The 18,261-nt window shown below is 40.6% G+C and overlaps 1 protein-coding gene across 1 annotated transcript in view; it reads right to left on the bottom strand.

The window, feature by feature from the left end:
• The window catches only part of JAK2 (Janus kinase 2), a 115,225-nt gene extending 112,337 nt beyond the window's left edge, over window positions 1-2,888 (bottom strand). Inside the window, exons 1-2 of the mRNA XM_018052022.1 lie at window positions 2,771-2,888; window positions 2,320-2,399 (exon numbers count right to left, since the gene is read on the bottom strand). The gene's annotated coding sequence lies outside the window, so the exon portion shown is untranslated. The remainder of the gene's footprint in view (window positions 1-2,319; window positions 2,400-2,770) is intronic.

Here is an 18,261-nt window from a genome sequence, read left to right on the forward strand (position 1 = left end):
GGTTATGTCTAATTTAGAGCCTGTATGGCCAACAGAGAGAAGGAAATTACAAAGGGGTATAAAAAGATGACTTTCATTTGGGGCAAAGTTAAGTTTAAGGAGATGGTCAAAAATACTAATAGAAAACCAGTACTGGAAAAGCCAGAAAGTAATCATAATGACAAGCAATAGGATCAGTGTAAAACAAAGGAACTAGATAGTAGCTATGAAGATATTAAATAAGAGAGTAAACATAGGAAGCCGTGATCAGCTGGTACTAACTTTGTATCAATAATTGTACCAATAACTTTGGTGGGGAAGGGAATCAATTAGTGACCAACATTTAAAAATGCAGTTTTTCCATTAAATTTTTTTTTATCAGAAAGCCAACCAAAAACTAAGGCAAAGGCTTCCAAACTTTCTCCATATAGGGAATCCTTAGACTTAGTAATTTTTTCATAGCACCCCCAGACCAAAAGAAATACTTAAGTGGGGGTGGTTTCAAACCACGTAAGTATTAATGTCCTTATAATTTAGTGTTTGTTGGGCACTGTACAAATTCTCAAACTTGGAATCAAATTTGACAACATCACATTCCAGTATTCTGTTTCATACAGTAGTTGCTTATCAGCGCAACCTTTAAAAATACAGCTTTGCGAAAACATGACATTGTAGAAAGGAATGTGTCAGTCTAATGTTGAAACTGTGAACTACCTCAAATTATCAGTTAAAGCCTGAGTTCAATGGCACCCGGGGGCACCCCAGCACACAGTTTGAGTAACTGGGAGCAAAGGGAAGGGGCCTAAAAAGAAAAGGAAAAAAAAAAAAAATGGGAGCGAGCAAAAGAAAATGCTTATTAGCGTGGTTAACCACAAGAGGGCAGCACAACAGTAGGGAGAGGCAGCACAAATGCAGAGGGGCAGAGGGGGTGAGGAGAGATGATACAGGTCAAACCTTCCCATAGAAAGGCTCTAAGGCCCCTTAACCAGTTCAAGATATAAAATTCCTTTTTCTCCTTAGACTAAAAAGGAAAAAACACTGGTGACTGGCAGATCACCTTATGCAGTCATCCTGCCCTTCGCTAACATCCTTTCTTTGCCTACCCAGTCAAGAGAATAGCCATGACTTTCACAGTAGCCAAGCAATGTACTACTTTGCATGCATAATTTTATTCAATCTCCACAACAATCTTATAAGAAAGTGAGGCTCAAAGAGATTTTAAATAACACTATTAAAAAGCAGGAACATCAGAATTCAAACCCAATCTGACCGCAAAGTCAAGGTCCTTCCCTATTTGGTCTAAAAAGCATCTCATCTTTCAGCAACAGCCAGTTGAAGTAGAGAAGAAAACCATGTTCCCTTCCTATACCTGAGACACCTGTCTCAAATCACTAGGAAAAACCAGCAAATGAAGCAAACTCTTCTTTAATGGGTTCCTAAAACATGCTAAATACTCCAAACGTAGGACACTCAGAGAAAGAAACAAGCACTGTATGCTTATCTAGTCAGCAAGTACTGTAGTTTTCCTGTACAGGTAAATACATGTTAAGGCAAATGCTGGACACATCCAGTTTGCAGATATGTTACATATTAAAAGATATGCGCACACAGGAGCAAGGGATTCTCATACCCAAAGTGGTAAAGGGGGGAGGGAAAGGGAGGAAAAAGGTTGATTATTCATCTTAATATCTGTTGGGTGTTATAGTAGAATACCTGCAGTAGCCCAACAAACCTATTATGAAACCAAAACCAATCGTCATCACTTATTCCTACTTGCAGTTTCCTCCTCCACATTTCTCCTCCCCCTATGACATACTCAGCTGCCCCTATCCTTTCATTCAGAGAAAAAGGAGTTCCTCCGGACAGATTAATAACCACCGGAAAGCAAAATGGGTAAATTCAACCGACAAAGTAAACTTAAGCAGATAAAACTGTCCAGGAAGCATTCTATGCGGTAGCAGAAACCCCAGCAAGAGCAGCTAACGTGTCCTCTCAATAAGTATCTCTTATTACTTGAAAATGTTCTTGCCTCAAAGATTAAGAATCTTTGGTTGCTTTAGGAGAAAGGGTATTGGATGACGTTTTTCTCTGCAAAAAAAACAATGTACAATCAGCAGAGAAACAAATGAAGACTGTTTCTTAAAGAACAACAATAAAGCCCAAAATTACCCTCCCAGGGCAACATTCAAAGTTCAGCACTGCCATTTTCAAAGAAGTAAGCAACAATGAGCCCTGCCTGTCGACACACGCTTCCAACCTTCCTACGCACGGACTCACACCTCAAGACACCCTCGTCTTCACTGCAGAGAAAAAGGACTGCAGTCAGGATCGCTCACCCACCTTCGGGGAAAGGGGCTGGAAGGGCCTCTTCTGCAGAAGAGAAACAGATCACATCTTGTTGCCTTGCCTGCTTCCGAAACCTACAAGGAAAAAAAAAAAAAAAAAGCGGCAGTTACTACCGCAGAAATCCAGGGGAAATAGATGCTCTTTTCTAGGCTGTTCAGATGTCTAGAAAATTTTAAATAGAGATAAGTAAAGGGGAGGAGGAGTATCAGGCACATAAGGATGCAAATATCAACAGCAAGACACTCCGTCCGAGGTTTCCTTCTAAAAGGGAGGATTTTCTTGCCGAGTTTACTGACACTAGCAGGGGGGAAGGGGAGATCGGGGTGGAGAGGAGGAGAGAGAGAACTGCTGCCCTCCACCTGGAGCCCAGGCAGCAATAACACTCACCCGCCGCACGGATGTGGCGACGAGGACGCGCCCCCAAGCCCGAGGGGACTGCTCTTACCCTGTGCCTCCGGCTGGCCACACTGTACGAAGCCCCTGGAACAGGCAAAGGTCCGAGTGTCCGCCAGGCTGAGACCTCGCGGGCCCTCCCGTGCGGGTTCGGCTCTCACTCACATCCCTCGGCGGCGAAGATCTGGCCTCTCCCTGCGCTGCAATAGGAGCCCTCCGCCCCGACGCTCTGCCACCAAGTCCGGACCCAGGGGCCGAGGGCCCGAGGCGGCGGCGCGCACTGTGGAGCGAGCAGGACGCGGGCCCAGCCTGTCAGCGCTCAGGAAGGCCGTTAGCGTCGGCCGCTGCGGCCCGCTCCTGCTCCTCTTCCTCTCTCCTTCCTGCAACCCACACCACTCCCACTTTGGGCAACCGGGAAGCCCGTCACAGTCGTCGTCTCCACCCTCTCCGCAGTCACACCGTCTTCTCAGCGCCGCAGGCGACACTGGCTGGGACGTCCTATTTACGTCCGACTCAGCCTCCCAGTTGGCCTCTGGTCTGGCGTCTTGCTCACTGCAGAGACCGCCTCGGTGCGGGGCCGGCGCCTGGCGCGCACCCCCGGACTGCGCGTGCGCCGCTCCACCCAGGCTGCGTTTTCACCGACGCGCGCCGGGGGCGGCCGACGACTGGCTACACAGAACCTGGGCTTCTCAGGAAACAAACCGGCGTGCGCGGAGATTCCCGCGGTGGCCCCTGGGCGTGAGCGGGCGGGGAACTTGAGCTGGGCCGGGCCCTCCGCAGATGGGCGTGTGCGTGGCCGCCGCCCGCCGTGGAGGCGGCTGGGAGTGAGTCAGCCTGGCCGTGTAGGGGCTCCCCTGCGCACAACCTGGCACCGCAGAAGAGACTTACCCTGGTCGCGAGGCCGAGGGAAGTCGCGCCGAGGGTTTGGTGCAACGCGTTCCTAACTCACCGTTTCGCGCCAGCGCAGTTCTGGGAGTCTGATTCCAATCAGTCACTTCTGCTGGAAAGAAATGAGGGTGGGATGAGGTGCCCAGATGCCTGCGGACTGGCGGCAGTGCCAGGCAAACGAGAAACAATTTCCACCATCCCGAAGAGCCTCATTCATTGGGTCAACAAATATTTACTGAGCACCTACTGTTTGCCATTCTTGGTAGGACCCCAAAGATGCTATGTGAACACAACCCACATACCCCTTGCCCTACTGGAGCTTGTATTCTGATAAAGCGACAAAAATAAATAAAAAGCCTTAAATTTATAACGTGCCAGAGTATAATTGCCACTAAGAAAAGTAAAGGAGCAGGAAGTGGGGAGGCAGTGTGCTATTTTAGTTAGAATGGCCAGGAAAGACCTCCCAGAGTAACATTTGAGTGGAGATCTGAAGGAGAATGAGCCAGTCCTGCGGCTATCTCTGAAGACAGTTTCATGCAGAAACACTAGCAAAGGCAAAGACCCTAAGAAGGGAATGTGCTTGGCAAGTTCAAGGACCAGGAAGGAGGTCAGTGTGGCTGAAGAACAGTAAAGGAAGGGACAACGGTAAGAGGTGAGGCCAAAGAAGGAGCCTGTAATCCAGCTATGTCGGGCCTTCTGTCAGTCTGAAAGGCATATGTCGTTAGCCTTCTGTCAATCTGAAAAAACAGATACATTTATAGCCCCTGTTTCACCATACAGATGATGCTGCAATTCAGGTCTAGCTTGTACTTAATTGTCCCTTTAAATCTCACCAAAGCAACTCCTGCATTTCTTCTTACATAAGACCCATTGCAAAAGGTCTTTGAGCAAATGATAGCAGGCTAGGAAATGACTTGAATCCACACTGACTTCTTTAAATAATGAACTGGAGCCCTGTTTTCGCCTAAAAGGGATATACTGGGAAACTGCATTCCTATGGCTCCTGTCTTACAAGCAAAATATGCCAGAGAGTGCTTTGTTGTTGCTGTTGTTTAGTTTCTAAAAAGAAATTGGAAATAGGAGTTGTGACACAATAGCAAATCTAAAATCTGCTTAGAATATTAAGGCTGAAATTACAAGCAGGAACCATCATGAGAGTTCCCCCAGCAAACAAAACTGTTAACTAGATTAGAAACCAGAACACAGAACCACACAAAGAACATAAAGTGCTGAAGGTGACCTTAACATTAGAGTTAAAATGAAAAGTATCTGAACTCTGGAAGTGGAAGCATTCTCTTTAAGGAGGGGGGGGGGGAACCTGTTTAAGAACTCCAAACAGTACAGATACAGTCATTGTAGTAAATAATATTTCTGGATTTTGCAATGATATGTTTATTCAACCAGGCATGGTATCTGTTACTGTCCACTGCCTTTTTGCAGGGAAAAGCCATTTAGAACTAGTGGATGTTGAGGGTGTCTTTTGGAGGAAAGCATTCTTTTTTATATTAGTGATTTGGAGAGGGAAGAGAGGGTTGCCAAGGGAACTATATTAGTCATAGGCTTATAAACTTGAGAAATCTACCCACACAGAGAGATAAAGTGACTTACTTACTGTCATTCTGATAGTGAAAGCCTCTCTCCTCACCAAGATACTATGATTTTAAGCCAATATTACCCTGGAATGTTTAGCTCTTTTCACTCTGTAGCAACTTTTTAATGCTTTTATGTGATCTCTGATAGTGACATAGCTGGAAATTTGCTCCCAGGGCAAATATTTCAGAAAGTTTCCTCTATTCTTTGATATGATAAAAGAAAATTCCAAGACATCTAAGTCTTTCAATACATTCTTTCACACAATATGGAAAAACAAAAATTGTGAATTTGGTTAGATGGTAATACATTTAGATTCAAAACTGATTGTAGGTCATAGCTAGAAGTAAAAATTAGCAGTCAATTGTCAAGTATGGGGTGTTGTGCCACAAGTTCTGTTATCCCATTGTAATAGAATATGGTGGCACTGGTTCTTGATTGTCACTCCTCAACCTAAACCTGCAACGAGACTGACAGTACATGTGAGATGGAGCTTTGGCATTTACTTCTTTTATACTGTAACGAAGGCTGAGCGCCAAAGAATTGATGCTTTCCAACTGCAGTGCTAGAGAAGACTCTTGAGAGTCCCTTGGACAGCACGGAGATCAAACCAGTCGATCCGAAAGGAAATCAGCCCTGAATATTCATTGAAAGGACTGGTACTGAAGCTGAAGCTCCAATACTTTGGCCATCTGATGCAAAGAGCTAACTCATTGGAAAAGACTCTGATGCTGGGAAAGATTGAGGGCAGGAGGAGAAGGGGACGACAGAGGATGAAATGGTTGGATGGCATCACCGACTAAACGGACATTAAGTTTGAGCCAACTCTGGGAGATGGCGAAGGACAGGAAGCCTGGCGTGCTGCAGTTCAAGGGATTGCAAGGAGTCAGCCACAACTGAGAAACTGAACAACAAAGTCCTTAAGTGGTTTTGATGCAAAGGTTAGAAATCCATGGTTCAGGGAATCTGGCTGACCCAGGTTTGAACTACTCTTTTCACCAAGAAGTCATTTAAATTTTCTAAGCTTCCATTTCCTCACCAGTATAATGAGGATAAGAATATCTTCCTTGAAGTGTTGTTTTGAAGATTGGATGAAAAAATATTTTAAACCCTTAGCACAGTTATTAAATGCCTATTATGGTTTTGATAGGGACAGCTTATATATATTGCCAAAATGTTGGATTTTCTCAGTAATCCTGAAGCATTTGTCACAGTTTATTGCATGACATGGAACTCTGTGGGCAAGAATGATAAGGGCTGAGTTGTAATAGAGATAAACGCAAAGATCTGCATTTGTATAAAAATAAATTATGCGATTAGCTGATGAAATAATGAAAACACTCTTAAGAGCAGAAAAAGATACAGGAAAGTTATTCCCCTTGGAACAGGAAACAGGCCCAAGCAAAAGACTGGGGATAAATCCACAAATTAGTTTGTTTCCTTCCAGGATAGAGATTTACTCTTCTAAAGGCATCAAGAAAACAGCTATGGAGAGAGGCTGATTTACTCCAGGTCTAGTAATATATGCCAAAAGACAAAGTCAGGAGTGTGAATCAGGTAGACAGACAAGCAAGCAATGTTGTTTTACTTTGAATTATTCACATATTTTAGGACAATTCATTTCAAAGTCTGGCTGGATATGGCAATTTTTTTTTTAATTTCCTCTGCATTTAATTATATCTCTATCTCTAAATCAGTCCTTTCATCCTTCAATATAGTCTCAAAGAAAAAGATGTTCCTGGCAAGCAGGTCCCTCTTTCCCTTGAGATAATTGGATAAGTTTAATATTGGTGGATAAAAACTAATTTCCCCATCTGTAAGCCAGGAATAAATAACCTCCTTCACGTAAAGATGATTATTTGGCAAAATATGCAAAACATCTATTATATAATTCTGCTGCTGCTGCTAAGTCACTTCAGTCGTGTCCAACTCTGTGCAACCCCATAGACGGCAGCCCACCAAGCTCCTCTGTCCACAGGACTCTCTAGACAAGAATACTGGAGTAGGTTGCCATTTCCTTCTCTGAATTATGCTCTACTTAACAATAAAATTTTAACTTAAAACATTTGTAGTACCAATTTACTAAAAATATGTTTCTATATAAAAAGATTCATACCAACATTCACTCTTAAGAATAGAAATCCCCGGCATAATTATTAATCGTTGTTTAGTCGCTAAATTGTGTCTGCCTCTATTGCAACCCCATGGACTGTAGCCTGCAAGGCTCTCCTGTCCATGTAATTCCCCAAGCAAGAATACCTGGATTGCCATTTCCTTCTCCAGGAGATCTTTGTCATCCAGAGACTAAACCCACATCTCCTGCTTAGCAGGTGGATTTTTTACCACTGAGCCACCTGGGAAGCAATTATTAGTTTCAGTTTAGTTCAGTCACTCAGTCGTGTCCAACTCTTTGCGACCCCATGAATCGCAGCACGCCAGCCCTCCCTGTCCATCACTATCTCCCAGAGTTCACTCAAACTCACATCCATCGAGTAGTTTATAGAGTGTTAATTCCTGAGTCCTTATTTAGATTAAAGATTTTGCCCTCTTTCATTGAGAAATAACCTCTACACCCAGAGTAGTCAGCCTCTAGCCCCTGTGTTCGGAGAAGGCAATGGCACCCCACTCCAGTACTCTTGCCTGGAAAATCCCATGGACAAAGGAGCCTAGTAGGCTGCAGTCCATGGGTCGCTACTAGTCGGACACGACTGAGAAACTTCACTTTCACTTTTCACTTTCATGCATTGGAGAAGGAAATGGCAACCCACCCGAGTGTTCTTGCCTGGAGAATCCCAGGGACGGGGGAGCCTGGTGGGCTGCCATCTATGGGGTAGCGCGGAGTCGGACACGACTGAAGCGACTTAGCAGTAGCAGCAGCCCCTGTGTTATGGTTTGTGATCCTGTCCCCCATAACTTGATTATACTATAAGTCAAACTGAATCATTCATGGTCTCCCCATGAGGAATTTGGAACTGGGATTCAAAGACAGTTGCTCAGACTTTTTTGTTATTTTAGAGTAAGTTACCCATGCTCTAAAGTTGTAAGATTTCTATCTGTATTCATGTACGTGGAGTTGCACAGAAAGCTGACTTGCTTTGGGAGAAAAAAAGACAGTGTACCAAGAATGAATTCTCTTAGGTTTTTGGCTTCCTCTTCCTTACACGGCCCAAAGAAACTTCCTGTATTTGGTATCTTGAAACTTCCTTATGACAAATTTCTCTTTTTAACTTTTACCAGATCTGGTAGAGTCAGAGTATTCACAATGAAATAACCTGGATTATAGTAGACTGATAAGAATAAAATATTTTTAAAAAAAACCACTCTCAAATTACAACCGGGAAAATGTATGTCTTTTTTTTTTTTTTTTTTTGGTCATATGATACCTTTCATTTATTTCTTTGTGATTCAAAATTTTTATAGATAATACTCCATTTATAGTTATTATAAAGCATTGGCTATATTCCCTGTGCTGAACTGCATGTCATTTAAAAATCAGATTTACCCAGCAATTTTGGAATTCTATCTTCAATCATAAAGTCAAGCATAACTATATAAGTATTAGTCACAGTCTAAGACATTACACAGAATCCATGGGTTAGCAGAAAATAAAGATACCTCCCCCTACAAAACATCACTGCTATCACTACTGTTTAGTTTCCTTTCCTCAATCACTTCACTCTACTTCCTCTGTAACGTAATAACTTTGTGAGTTTTCTGGGCCACAGCCACAGTAATGTTGTGGTTACTCCATTCTACCTACACTACTGACCAAAGGAAAATTTGATTTGATATTAAAGCATCTTAATAATGTGGTTAAATACTCTGAATTTCAGTTTTACCTATGAAATATATAAATGAACCAGAAAATGACAAGTGACATAGTTCTCAATTTTAACTTTCACTCCTAACTGGTTACATACCTCCAACATCTATATCTTTAACTACATCTTTTTTTCCTCTTTTTCTTTCCTTCGATGCCTTCTCTTCCTAAGGTTTTGAGCCTGTGCTCCTTTATCTCTACATCATGAGAATTAACCAAAGGGAAAACCAGTGTTTCCCTCCTCACAGGGGCAACTGGTGCTAAGAGAGCACCTTCTTTCAGGTAGTCTTGCTTTATCGATGTTTCTGTCCTCTCAGTTCCCTTTGAGACCTAAGATCTATCACAGTGACCTATGTCTAAAATTTTTTACCTGAAAAAAAATGCTCTTAAATCATCTATGTCTTTTTTGACTATTGTTGAGATTATTCGAATTGAATGACTATGAGTTCCTTTAAAGTCTGCTGAATCAATCTTATCAGACTTAGGCAAATGCCATATATTTTAAATGACTTATTAATAATTGATCACACTTGACTCCATTGTTACAGGTTGAATTCTGTTCCCCCAAAAGTTATGTTTAAGTCCTAATCTCCTGTCCCTGTGACATATGGAAATAGGGTCTTTGTTTGTAATTAGGTTAAGATGAGGTCATCAGGGTGGACCCTAATCCAACAGACCAGAGTCCTTAAGAGTATAGAAGACAGAGACAACACAGAAAAACAACCCTGTGAAAGGGAGGCAGAGACTGGAGGGATACATTTACAGCCAAGGAACACTTGGGGCTACCAGAAACTAAAAGAGGCAAGGAAGAAACCTTCCCTAGAGGCTTTGGAGAGAGGATGGCACTCCCAATACCTTGATCTTGGGCTGCTAGCCTCCAAAACTGTGAAATAATAAATTTCTGTTTGTTTTAAGCCTCCAGCTAATGACATTTTGTTTCAGCAGTCAAAGAAACTAATATACCATGCTACTTTCTTCTTTCATCCACACCTGATACTGTCTCCCACTGAACACTGATATAACCATTCATTTGGAGAAAAAAACAAATGCTATTTCTTTGGTTTCTCTTTTTGTATAATGGTGTTTTTGTTTGTTGGAGTTTTGTTTGGTTTCATTTGGGTTTTTTCCCACTGTCACCTTAATCTGCTATAAATCAAGCATGAAATGATGTAATAGTCCTCAGGCAAACTCTCTTGGCTAGGTACTCTAAGGCTATAAGAATTTTAGTACTGTGTGCTTTCCATTCAGATGCCAATTCAGCTCTTCTCACAGGAAATGTTCTGGGAATCAACAGCCGTACAAGTGATCAAGTTTTTAGTTGGAATGATAATTTTGGAAAATTTTAAAAATAACTGCTAATTATTGGAATAGACATGTTTTAAAGCTTGTGAAAGCCTTATCTTGTGCATCTGTTGCCCTCATTTTAGTGCTTATGTTTCTTGAGCAAGCTACTTTTTTCTTTTTTGATCACAAAGTAAACATTAATACATACTACTTGTGGTAAATCCAACTAATGTGGATCATCATATCAAGCATATGATATGGAAGTTCTTCTTGATCCTCTGTTTCTAGTCCTTTTCACTTCTCAGAGGTAAACACTGATAACTATTTGTGATATAACTTACTAAATAATTCTCCCATTTTGATTTGTAATTTTCACAATTAAAAACAGTGCTAAATTTAAGAATCATTGTACATATTCCATGGGCACAAAAGTATTCCTGAGGATAGATGATTAGACTCTCTGGGTCAAAGGAAATACATATTTAAAATTTGGTGGCTATTGCCAAATTGACTTCAAAAACCTCATAGTAGTATATCAATGCCCTTTTCTCTATAATCTCACCTACTCTGGATATTATGAATCTTTAATTTTAGGTCATTTTAATAGATCATTCATTCCAATAGATCAACAAATCTTTTAAGTTTAATTAGGTTCCACCTGTTCTTTGTTGTTTTTATTTCCATTACTCTAGGAGGTGGATCATGGAGGATCTTGCTGTGATTTATGTCATAGACTGGTCTATCTTTGTGTCAGGAAGCATTTAACAGGAGGCTTCCTGTGTGCTGTCTTGGATCTGTCAGGAATCCTCTGTTCCTTATTAATTCCTGAATATTCAGGAATTAAGAGGAGAGGCAAGCCTCTCCCGGGGCTGAGGGATCCAAGCATTTCCTTCGTTAGTTTTTCAATATGGTGATAAGTACCCTCTTCCTTCTTGTGAACCATAAGGTAAAAGTGATTGTTTACAACTCTGTCTCTCTTTAATATGGATCACCTATGTTTTGTAAGTCTGGAATTTTAATCTTTATCTTCGCTGAGAATAACTACAGTATATATGCCCATACCATGTTGATTGAAACACCTTTGCTCCATCAGAGCTTGGGTCCCTGTGTCTTTCTTTCTCTCTCTCTCTATCTCTCTATTTCTGGCTGATTTCCTGGAACTCGAAAGCCAGCTGTGTAACCCAGGAAATATTAGCCTCTCTCCTTCTTTCACTTTCTCATCGTTGACTCTGGACCACCAGGTTCCAGTCCATTAAAGGACCTCAACAGCTGTGTTTTCCTCTAAGAGTTTTATAATTTCTCATTTTTCATTTAGGTCTTTAATTCATTTTGAGTTTATCTTTGTGTATGGTGTTAGGAAGTGTTCTAATTTCATTCTTTTACACATAGCTGTCCAATTTTCCCAGCACCACTTATTGAAGAGACTATCTTTTCCCCATTGTATATTCTTGCTTTCTTTATCAAAGATAAGTTGCCCATAGATGTGTGGGTTTATCTCTGGGCTTTCTACCTTGTTCCATTGTTCTATATTTCTGTTTTTGTACCAGTACCATACTGTCTTGATGACTGAAGCTTTGTAGTATAGTCTGAAGTCAGGAAGGTTGATTTCTCCAGCTCCATTCTTCTTTCTCAAGGTTGGTTTGGCTATTCAGGGTCTTTTGTGTTTTCATATGAATTATGAATTTTTTGTTCTAGTTTTCCACCAACCATCCTGATCAAGCAAGTATTGGGTTGGCCAAAAAGTTCATTCCCATTTTCCCATATGATGTTATAGGAAAATCTGAATGAACTTTTTGGCCAACCCAATAATTTTTCAATTACATTCAGATGTACTTTTGAAATTAACTTCCTTGTATCATCCTTCTTATGGGAAAAAATGATTCCTTTGGGAAAACACTGGTGAAATAACAAAGCCCAGAGATTTTACCAGCTGGGGGTTCTTTATTTAACCTTTCTCAATTTCTGTTTCCTAGTCTCCTCAATAAGAATAACAGGGGTGCCTACCTTTTAAAAGAATTAGCTTTAGGTTTGAATGAGATAACATAGTGTTGGTCACTTAGTCATGTCTGATTTTTTGTGACCCCATGGACTATTGCTCACCAGGCACCTCTGTCCATGGAATTCTCCAGGCAAGAATACTGGAGAAGGTTGCCATTCCCTTCTCCAGGGTATCTTCCCTACCCAGGAATTGAACCCAGGTCTCCTGCAGTGCAGATTCTTTACCACCTGAGCCACCAGGGAAGCCCATGAAGTAAAATAGAGAAGACAATAGATTCCTGATGGTAATAAGTAATGTCAGAGTGTGTATAACACACCAGTCATTCCTCAAAAGCTTTATACAGAGTAAATCATTTGAGCCTCATGACAACTACAGATGGCTACTTCTGTTATCTTCATTTCAAAAGAAAGAAATTGAGACACAAGAGACTAACTTTTCCAGGGTCTTCCAGAAATTCTGCAGAGGCAGGACCAAATCTCAGAGAACCTGGCTTCAGAGCTTCATACCAACCCCACTTTTCTGTCTCCTGTATATGTAATCAAGCAAAAAATAACATTTCCTTTATTCTTTGTGCATTATACCAGGGTCTATCAGACACATATCCCTACCTACTGGATGTTAAATATGCTGACAGAAGATGACTCACAAATTCTTAAGCTTTGTATTACCATATAAGGAAATCATCTAATGTTATTTATATACAGTGTATAACAAAGGCTTCTTACCCAGGGATAAATTATTATTTGCTGGAACAGCTGCCAGATACTCCTATATTGTAAAGTAGTAGTTCTCAAAATGTGATACTTGGACCAGCAGTAACAGTACTAACTGGGAATTTGTTAGAAATGTAAATTCTTGAGCCCCAATGCAGACCTCATGTCTCAAACTCTGGAGGTGAGTCACTTGTGTTCTAAACAAGAATTCCATGATTCTGAGGCACACTAAAGTTTAAGAACCACTATTATATGTGTTCAGGTTTTTGAGCATAAGCCACCACATTCTCCTTGCTTAGCCCTACAATAAACTTTTCTCCACTCAACAAAACAAAACACCAAATAAACCACAATTGCATAGAATCCAAGTAGTGGGTTAAGCGAGAAATAAAAAAGCAAGCCAGAGAGCTTAGGCTGACAATAATAACAAACAAGTCATGCACAGAAGGTGGGAAAGACAAAAGATGTGTGAGGCCCAGGTACAGTACCTGACTTGAGGGATGAATAAAAAGAAGAAATCTTTATTTCAAGTTTATGTAGTATGTGGAAGGAAATAAGAGATAGATGGCAAAGAGAATGTCAAACATTTTGCTTTATGTTATATATTGGTTACAATTTCATCCCCTTTTAAAAAAAACTCATATTTTCTCTCTAATTATCTTGGTTATCGACTTGCATTTGTTTGGATACAGTTACTTTATAATGCCTAGGCTATATAGGAACCCCTAGTTTTATTAAGATTACATTGTTATAATGCAATGAATTTAAATTGAATAGCATTAGGTATACAACAGAAATCAAATTCTAAAATCAGAAAGGGTTGATGCTGAAGAACCTTACCATACTCACCATAAAGATCACTGATGAGATATAATAATCAAGTATAGATACCATATTCTACAAAGGTTGCAAAAAAAGACAATGCAGTCCAAGCAATGTATCTATTCTTTGGCTGATAGGGTAGGTGTAGGAAGAATCAATGAAATAAGCATTCAAAGTCACCCCTGCAGACAATAAAGGCAGGAAACAAATCTGTTTCTTCCACATATCCAGTATCAATCAAAGTTTGATATGAAATAGGTGCTAAATAAATACTGTTATACAATTGGTTAATGAAAAAGAACAAAAGGTAAAAAATGAGGGTTCTCTATTAATAATACGCTAGGCTATCAGGAAAAAAGTTACCACTTCAACTACCTGGGTAGAGTTCTGGATATGGAATTAATTCCTTCACCTTAAGGGAAGAAAATGAGGTACAGAAGTGTAGCCTGGAGAAAATGACTGAGTATCAGTAGATGAGATGAGTGATAACTGAGTTAAGCATAGGATGGTGATGTTCAAGATTGCCTTCCAGCCCAGACATCCAGCACCTGTGCCACAGTCAGGAAGAGAATGGAGAGAGAGAATTTAATCAAGAACATGCAAATAAAATACTGATATATCCAGGGCCTCTGTAAGAAACTGACAGCTCAAGATAGAGCTTTTTGTGGCTCAGTTATAGAGCCCAACCATGGAGGTATTCCACTGGAAGACTTTGGTCTGAAGTTGTAGAAGTCAGAGTTGCTGCTTCAGGAAGTCAAAATGGATCATTACAGGAGCTATAACAGTAATTGCAGCTGCAGCCAGGAATCAGGGCAGCGACTTTTCCTAGACCCCTTCCCCACCTTCCTATATCCACGTATCATGCTCCATATCATATGCTTCAGATGAGATGTAATTGAAATCCCAATGTATCCCAGCCTCCAGCACTCCCTACATCAATACCCTGATTTGGTTTTCTCCATGACACTCACTGGGCTTCCCTGGTGGCTCAGTGGTAAAGAATCAGCCTACAATGCAGGAGTCATGAAGATGCAGATTGAATCCCTGGCTTGCAAAGATCCCTGGAGGAGGGGATGGCAGCCCACTCCAGTATTCTTGTCTGGAGAATCCCATGAATAGAGGAGCCTGGCAGGCTACAGTGGACTTAGCATGCATGCATACAAGACACTCATTACCATTTCACATATATTTCATTTATTTGTGTGTTTGTCTTCCCTAAGTTATAAAGTGAGTTCTTTGTCCGTTTTATTCATACTGTATGCCTAGCACCTTGGACAGTGCATGATAAATGGTATGTGCCAATAAATATCTGTTCAGTGAATGAATTCTTCATGATTTTTGTTCTACATTCTATTAGGGAAGACTTCTTTCTATTTTGCACACAATAAGTGAAACTCAGCAAAATTAACTGGTCCAAAGTAACATAACTGCTAAGTATTAAAGCTGCTATTTGAAGTTAGCTCTGTCTCTACACAAAGATGTTCTCTCAAAGATGTCATTTGAGCTTTACAAATGGGTAGTATTAACTGGAATGACTTTAATAACTTATGTCTTTTAAAATTTTGCATTATGTTCTGTAGCTACAATCTATATTCTTAGTCTGACAATAAGAGAGTCAATATTCTTCATACATTCTGCTATAGTTTCTTTATCTCTCAGTTCATCCTTTATTAGTTTCTTCTAGAAGGGCTCAGGAGAACTAGTCTCTAATTAGAGCATGTTCAAAATGTTTTCTTTTTATTTCCTATCCACTTAAATTTTTTTGATATGTTAAGCATGGGAAGCTTATTAGGTATCCAAGAGGAAAAATCAGATAAGCAGTTGTGTTAAAGTAGAAGAGAGAAAGATGGAAAGTGCTGGAAGGGGAAGTAAGGCAAAGAGAATAATTGTTTAATTAATTGAACAATTGTGAGAAATAACAGTGTGTATGTAATCCAATGGAATGGTCCAGATGAAAGGTAGCAATTTATGTTGAAGGAAGGAAAAGGGGAATTGCTAGAGCAATGTTCTTGAATAGGAAAAGAAGACAGAATCTAGATCATAAATGAAAAGTATGGCCTTACATGAGAGCACAGAGCATTCATCCAGGATGTATAAGTGTAGGTCTTATGAGAAGTAGGTGCCAGGATAAAATTAGATGTGCCAGAGGCTTACCAGGAGAAAATCTGTGAAGGGTTAAGACAAAAGAGATCAGGAGTAGCTACAAAGTGCCTTCAGACCATTATGCAAGCCTGAGACTTGGGGGAAAAACAGAAGAAGTAAAAGAGGATTGGGTAATTCCTCAAAGGCTTAAACACGAAGTTATCATACTGCTAAGTCACTTCAGTCATGTCTGACTCCGTGCGACCCCATAGACGGCAGCCCACCAGGCTCCTCCGTCCCTGGGATTCTCCAGGCAAGAACACTGGAGTGGGTTGCCATTTCCTTCTCCAATGCATGAAAGTGAAAAGTGAAAGTGAAGTTGCTCAGTCGTGTCTGACGATTAGCAACTCATGGACTGCAGCCTACCAGGCTCCTTTGTCCATGGGATTTTCCAGGCAAGAGTACCTATGGACCAACAACTCTACTCCTAGGTATAAACACCAGAGAAATGAAGACAAATATCCTTTCAAAAACTTGTACAGAATGGTCACAGAAATACTATTAATAATTGACAAAAAGTTGAAACAACCTGAATCTCTATTAGCTAATGAATAAATAAAATGTAGTGATTAAATAAAATGTGGTGTGCCCAGACAATGAAATATTTTCAGCAATAAAAAAGGAAGTACTGATATATGCTACAATATAGATGAGCCTTGAAAACATGCTAAGTCAGGCACAAATGACCACAAAGTATATGACTCCTCTTACATGAATTATCCAGAAGAGCCAAATCTATAAAGACAAGAAATCAATTAATGGTTATCAAAGGCTTGGGAGATTTGGAGAGTGACAGCTAAAGGGTATGGGTTTCTTTAGGGAGCAATGAAAATGTGCTAACATTGATTGAAGTGATGGTTGTATAACTGTGAATATAATGAAAAGGAATGAATTATACACTGTAAATAGGTGAAGTGTATGGTATGTGAAGTATATCTCCATTAATATTTTTTAAATGAGAAAGAAAAACAGAAGATTAGGTAGGAAGACTCAAAACTGCAGTACCACTCAGAAAGTCTTAACTGGTTCAATAGGGAGTCTTCAAGCAGGGCTGCCTATTACAGGAACTGCACGTGGAGGAAAAATGACCCATTTCTGGTACTCACACCATACTCAGTCACTGGCTGGGGGAAGCCCAAGGGGCAATGGGGAGGGCCCTCAGTGTAAACTGCAGTGAAACTAAAGTAAATCAACCAGAGGCCATAAGCCAACTACATACCTCCCAGGAGATTCCCTTCAGTAAAGCACCTCCAAACAGTAAAAGAAAGCAAGTTATATGGCGACAACCCTGACAGATGAGTGTTCTGTTCATGAACTGATTCTTTTTGTGTGTGTGTGTGTGTATAGGCTGCAAGATCATCATCAACCGACAGTGAATTTGGGTGGGAGGGGGAAAAGACTTTGAGGTTTGAAGATAACAGAGAAGGCACGAAGAAGTCACCTAGAATAACAGAAGGTGAAAAGACCAAGGAGATGTAGTTTGATAACCAGGCAGTGAAAAAGCCCACTAGACATCAAGAGTTTGAAATTGGGCTCTGCAGCACAGTTGTGGGTTTTTTCCCACCCACATTCAGCTACACGAGACAAAGCTCAGAATAAGAGAAAGCTTAATTAAAGCAATGTTGGAGTTTTCCTGGATGAGTAAGAGGAAGTGAAAAAGAGACAAGGGAGTTGAGGGTGTATGCAAATCACTGATTATAACAGTTGATCATGGAATTTTAATTCAGTAAGCAAGAGAGTGAAGATATGAGGTAGGTGCGGACAACAGAAAAAAAAATTAATGGTTTGTCCAATAAGGGACTGTTTGAAGGATGCTTGGAGTTAGGGTACTTGAGAGAGTGACCTAGAAATAGAGGAGGTGGAACTATCGAAGGTAGCAGAGTTGTAGAGAAGCTTCTGCTGTCAGCTTGCCAGCTTCATTTGTATTATAGTCATCCCTCAGTAACCAAGGATGACTGGTTCCAGGACACCCCTAGGATACCAAAATCTGTGGATGCTCAAGTCTCTTATATAAAATGGCACAGTATTTGGATATAACCTATGCACATCTCCCCACCTACTTTAAGTCACCAGCGTTTCTTATAATACTTAACACCATCTAAAGCCTGGCAAGATGCAGTTCATGGGGTCACAAAGAGTCAGACACAACTTTGTGACTGAACAACAACAAAAAGTTTAAATGTAAATACTATGTAAATAGTTGCCTGCATATGACAAATTCAAATTTTGCTTCTTGGAACTTTCTGCAATTTTTTTTCTAATCTTATTAATCTGAGTTTGGTTGA

The sequence above is a fragment of the Capra hircus genome, chromosome 8 (genome assembly GCF_001704415.2).
Source record: "Capra hircus breed San Clemente chromosome 8, ASM170441v1, whole genome shotgun sequence".
Taxonomy (NCBI): domain Eukaryota; kingdom Metazoa; phylum Chordata; class Mammalia; order Artiodactyla; family Bovidae; genus Capra; species Capra hircus.